The 6,000-nt window shown below is 40.2% G+C and overlaps 1 long non-coding RNA gene across 1 annotated transcript in view; it reads left to right on the top strand.

Annotated features, from left to right (window-relative positions):
- The first annotated feature begins 1,736 nt into the window (after positions 1-1,736).
- The window catches only part of LOC109143854, an 85,928-nt gene continuing 81,664 nt past the window's right edge, over positions 1,737-6,000 (top strand). Inside the window, exon 1 of the long non-coding RNA XR_002044229.3 lies at positions 1,737-1,882. This is a non-coding gene — a long non-coding RNA (uncharacterized LOC109143854). The remainder of the gene's footprint in view (positions 1,883-6,000) is intronic.

Below are 6,000 nucleotides of genomic sequence, written 5' to 3'. Positions count from 1 at the left end.
AATAAATATGAAAACATTTTATAAATATGAATTATATTTATCCAAAATAATGATGAAAGTAATTTTTTGTATTGGATGAGCAAGCAGCTGGAGGGCTGTGTCCAAGAAATATCACCACAGTTGTGTATTTGTGCCTGCATTGCAGAGACAGTAAAGAATTTATTTATCTTCAGCTGAAAAGTCTGAAGTGATAATTACGTCCCTGTGTTTATCAAACATCTGCAATTTTTTCTGTTTCAGTGAACACAGCTAGTGCCTCCCACTGGTTATTTGCAACCATCCCTCTGAATCAATGTCATGAAGAGCTGAGATTTTTAGAGCATAAGAATGCAGTTTGATATTGTGGAAATAACTGAGTCACATGCTGCCTGATGAAATGCCAACCATAGGGTACTTCAGTCTGAAAAATTTTGCAAAAGCAGTACTGTAGTAAAAAAAACCCCAAACTCAAAACCAAACCAAGCAAAAAACCAAAAAAAGTATCTGAAAACATTCCATGTCACAATTTTGTGAATAGATTGAATGTATTTTTCACAAGGTGGTGAGGAAGAAAAATTGCTATTGAATATGGCTTTCATGAAGAGTTAGACTTTCTTCAGAAGTTGTTTTTTATACAAGTGCAAAGTAGAGCTAAGGCTATGTAAATACACTAGATTTTCTTTTTTAAAGACATTTTTTCTCTTAATCTAAAATAAGTTGCTGCATTTTCCCTAATTAGATACAGTGCAATTACTATTTCATATATGTTTTTAAAACATTCAGTAAAATTTAAATAAGAAAACATTAAATACAAGTTTGAGAGTTTTAGGTAATGTAAGTAATAATGTAAAAAATATTTAAACCCCCCTCCCAAAAAAAGCCATCAAGCACCCTATGGAGAATCATAAGTGAGAATTGGGTTGTGAGCTGTAAAACCTGCCTGCAGAGGCACATGGCAGCACAAAGGAGCACATGGCGGCACACAGAGGCTTGTCTCCTCCAGACCCTGAGAAGAAAAGGTGTTACACAGCAGACCCCGATGGAGAAGAGCTTGCCAGGAGCTGCCGGACAAGTGAACAGTGAGTGATCACCCCGTAAAAAGACATTGAGAAAGTGGGCTGCTGATGTGGCAACACGGGATAAGTCACATAGTGAAGATTACCATATAAAGAAATAGTGTGCCTTGGAAAAGTGTCTAAAACCAGCTTATTACTTTGAATAAAGGATTCAGATTCCCTGCCGGTCTGGGTCCACGATTCAATCGCCGACACCATCCTACCCTAAAACATAAGGATGTGAAAACCTGCATATTTTAACCAAGTTAGAGACTCTGTTGCATCAGCACCTGTGACACACAGTGAACACATTCCACATTTGGAATGTTTCATGTAGGATGGATTATCAGATTCCTTCATTTTGAAACTTCCATTTTTTCTATGCATGTACTTGTCAGACAGGAATTTGTATAAAGATTGAAGTAAATAATTCATCTACCATTTAAGAACAACTTAGCAAGTTTTAAAAGATTAAAACCAGATAGGAGTCCATCAATTTAAATATGTTCAGCTTGACAAACTTAGTTTCTCAGAACAAATAGGTGAAATGAAGTTAACTGCTGTCTTACAGCCTTGATTTCCTATACATTGTGAAGGAGGAGGTGTATAGGAAGGTGGAAATAAGATCTGATTTTGGTAATATTTTCCTTGGAATCAATTCAAGCCTACAGCTTTAAGATCTTGGTTCTGGGAAATGCTGAGCACCTGCGACTGTGAGCAATCAGTAGCAGCCAGGAGTGTTTTCCTTCCAGGAGGTCAAGCTCTCTGTGACTATGCCTTCTCCGCAGTGAAGAACGACGCATGAATGGGTTGATAGAGTATGCATATGATGCAAAACCATTGAAGAGGTAGGAATGAGTCATATTGGGTATTATTACATAAGTATGCATAGTTGTTTACTTTTTGGGAAAATGCAGGCACAAATCCAGTTTGTTAGGAGAACAGAAGCTTCCTAAGAAAATAACTGCACATTTTCATAAAACTGTGAGGCATTTCTTCAATTGAAATGTGGAGAAATGTGCTATTTACCTTATGTAAAGCATTTGTGACTTTATTCTCCATTCTGAATGCTTCATGATCATCCAATAGGCAGTGGGGATGATTTGCTCATGGCAGTGTGTTACAAGTAGGTAGGAGTCTCAGGGTGATGATATAGGATAGGAGGAAGAAATCTAGTGTTTTCAGGCAAATATTTTATTTTCTGATGAAACAATCACTGCCACAAGCAGTGACAATCCAGAGATGCCTTCCAGAAGCTGGTGCAGAATATGCTGATGAAAAAACAATTCACTCCCCGTGGCACACAGACTCTAGCAAATGAATCACCACTGAAAGCCTGCGCTTAACAGAGTAGCTATCTAAGTTGATGTTAATAGCAGTCATCAAGGCCTTTAAAGTTCTTAAGTCCACTTTGGTGGATATTGATTTGGATAATAAATATTTCCTTAGGGAAACACTTGATAAAAGAGCTTAAGGCAAGGGGAAGTGATTTTGCATGGCAGTGAATGTGAAGAAAAAGAATATTTAGCCAAACAGCAATCTCTGTGATCAGCTGTGTTTCTGATTTTTTGTGCTGTCACATCTGAAGTCTTTGGGTACCTCCCCTGGAGTCTGGAAGTGCTGCTGCTCTCAGGGTGATTCTGCCCTTCACAGGAGAAAGGCTGCTGCTGTTCATGTGTGACCTTCCTGAGCTCGTCTGGGAGAACAAACAGCCCATGTATAAACTCAGGGCTGCAAAGGCTGCTCTTCAGAAGGGCTCTGCCTCTGTCAGTGGGGGCTGCGAGGGTGCTGCTCTGCAAGAGAGTAACGTGCCCAGAGGCAGGAGCTCTCTCCGAGGTTCTTCCAGCACCCCCAGACCTTCAAGCCTGAAGCTCCAGTCTCCCACTGCTCTGACGATATGTGGCAAAAATTAGGAATCGTTATGGACAGACCTGGCTTCAAGTTTAGACTTGTCCAGTAGCCCAGATTCTGCCACATCAACCATCAGAATCAGGTTCATTGCATGCTGCATTTATGCCAGGATGCTGGGATAACAAGCATGTTTGAAGAGTGTGCTGAGAGAGGCACTAGCAAATAGAGGAGAAAACAAGTGATTGGTGAAAGACTCTCTTATGAAAAAGAGTGGCTTCTGTGCATGTTTATTTGGACCTGTGCTTTAGTTTGGTCTTACAATACTTAAATTAGAGCTACATAAAAATACTTCTTTTTTCTGTCCCCTCTCACCTTCTACTGCAGCCCAGATCTGCTTGACATTTTTCAGATGCAAGATGAGCACTGCCCCTGAGGCCTGTGCAGTCTTCTCTGTGCTGCTGGAACAGGCAATGGTGTATTTGAGGAGGGTGAGGACGGTGTCACTGAAAGCAGAGATGGAGCTACGCTGGAAGCGTTCCTTTAGTTCACCCCCTTTCAGTACTCATTTGCTGTTACTCAATCGCCTGAACATGGGCTTTTTTGTTTAATTCCACACCCCTCCCCTTTGTGTTGCATTCCAAACCTATTGATGTGCCAGGTGCTGTGAGGGCCCCTATTCAGATCAAAATGACTTAAAAGACTCTGAGTGTGTAGGATTTGAGGAAACTGGAGCTTGGTGGGAGCGATGCCCAACAGCGCAGCCGGGAAGACCCCAGGGAATTGTGACTGAAACGGGTAAGTAAAATGTGAATGCAGCGGAGTGTAAGAAGATTTCTGAAAGATGAGTTTTGGTACACTGCTGGTGTAACTGGAGAGACTTGAAGGAGTAGTTAAGGCCTGGCATGTTGTAAAGACACTGATAATGGGGTTAAGGGATTAACTGATATGCCAGCAGTGACAGGGGACAATAAGTGATTATTTTCAGCATGTCGGCCAGATGAGAGAGAAATGGAACAGGTGTGGAGACTGGAAAGGAGGAAACAGATACAGAGCAAGACACAAATAAAGAATTTAGAGGTGGAAAAATGGAAAAGAGGTGGATTTTTTAATTCCAGGCAATTTTTGAGTTATGTTTAGAATCGAAGAACAGAGGCAAAGCTTGTGGCATAGTTTATATCCTTCAGAATAGAATGTTTCATTTTTTAAAGAGATATATGTGATACGCAGATGTATTTTGAGTAAGGTGAAAACCAGGTTTTGTATACAGCAAGTTTCAGTATGGTGAATCTCTCAGCTTTCAGGTTCTTGAATATTTCAGGAGGAGAGTAGAGAAAAGAGGAAGACTAACCATACATTTCAAATCAGTTACCTTTGATATGTTTTGAAGAGGGAAGGAAAGAATAAATGTCAACCTTCAAATAGGAGTTAAGCATGAATAGTTTACAGGCTGCATCTGAGTAGAGGTATATGCCAATCTTATTAGGGAAGCAGCTGACTCATATCTTTGTCGACAGCATAACCTGACCATTACTAGAAAGCACCTTGATAAAAAGAACCTGCCTTTTGCAATTCTTCTATTTAAGTGCATTTCAGTGAGCACAGAGGACTGGATGCAGCTGTGTCAATGCTGGGAAAAAGAGAGGAGAGAAGGTATTGTGGATTCATCAACAAGCACTCAATCCAACTTTGAATATACCAAAAATGCTGATGGGAGAGGGAGAAGAGGTGGTGTGAGTTTGGGTTAGACCTTGCCTGCAGGATTGTATCCACAATCACAAGTGATCACTGCCTCAATTTTCATTTTTACACAGGACTTGGATGCCTTGAGGAATCCTCTGAGATGACATTTTATACACCTTTTCAAAGGCAGCAGTAGCTTGGGATGAGTGAGACCTTTGAGGGTTTGTGAAACTGTTCTTTGAAGTCACACGAGCAGATTGATTTTGTGACCTTATAATAAAAAATATCTGGTATGTACAAAAGCCCTGTAATAGAGTTGACAGAACTAGAGACAGTCATGGAAGTAGAATGTAACAGCTAGAAGGTAAAAGTAAGAAGTCATTAGGGGAAGTTATAGCTCAAGAAATTGCACTTCTTCCATTCCTATGGCAGGCATTGTTACCCATTCTTGCGATTGTTATGTCAAAGTGGTTGTTTTTTTAAACAACAATTGAAAACAAAAGAAAATAAAGTTTTGAAAGTGATAATAATGAGAATTTACAAACAATATTGAAATTAATAAAATAAGGCATTGTAGGGAGCAGTTCTTAAATTAATCATCGTATTACAGCCGGTCTGTACATGGCTTGTACACTTTTCCATGAATCATTTAGGCTTTCCTTTCTTCTCTTCGAGTACAAGGTCACGAGATCAGGCTGCTGCTTTTTTGAGACCTTTTAGAGTCCTAGAGTCCCCAGTTTTCCATCTTGGGTTGTCACCTGATTCTCCAGTCATGTCTGTTTTCATGGCAACTTTACAGGGTACTCCAGTTGTCTGGCTTTTTTTTTTTTTTAATATTTTTTAAATTTTTATTTAATAACTGCTGTTTCCTCTGCAAGTTGTACACAGTATTATTTACCTGACATGGAGACAGCTCTTGGGACTCCAGATTATAGTGACTTCCTTTTCTCTTGCTTGTTTGTTTTGTTTTGGATGTTTGTAGAGCCCTAATGTGTTTCTCGCAACACATTCTTATTTCCTGTTGAACACAACACCAGCAGTTGTTTCCAGTTTCCAATGCAAGCATCATTCCTGATGTTCAGACCTTCCAGTGCTCAGTGAGAGGCTTCATTTTCTCCTGACAGACTCCCTCAGACTGTTCATTGGCCCTGCACTGTGTGTACCATGTAGGTATGGACCTGTTCTAATTCAGTAAGCCTGTAAATGTTAAAAGCAACGCTAGTTCACCTTTGCCATTTACCCCCATGTTTTACTTCATTCCCCTAGTGAGGGTTAGCTCACTATGACAAACCCTCCCAACATGTTTTGTGACAACCTTTTCCTTGTTTACATCACTGTTTCTGATACTACATTTATCCAGCTGTGCGTTTATCCAACCCAAGCATCCCAGTGGCTTTCAGGCTGAGCTTGTGCTCAGCTGCTGCTGCAAACTTGC

This window comes from Corvus cornix, chromosome 2 (assembly GCF_000738735.6).
Source record: "Corvus cornix cornix isolate S_Up_H32 chromosome 2, ASM73873v5, whole genome shotgun sequence".
Lineage (NCBI taxonomy): Eukaryota > Metazoa > Chordata > Aves > Passeriformes > Corvidae > Corvus > Corvus cornix.
Note: the sequence above shows the minus strand (reverse complement) of the source record. Positions and strands in the feature narration are given on the sequence as shown.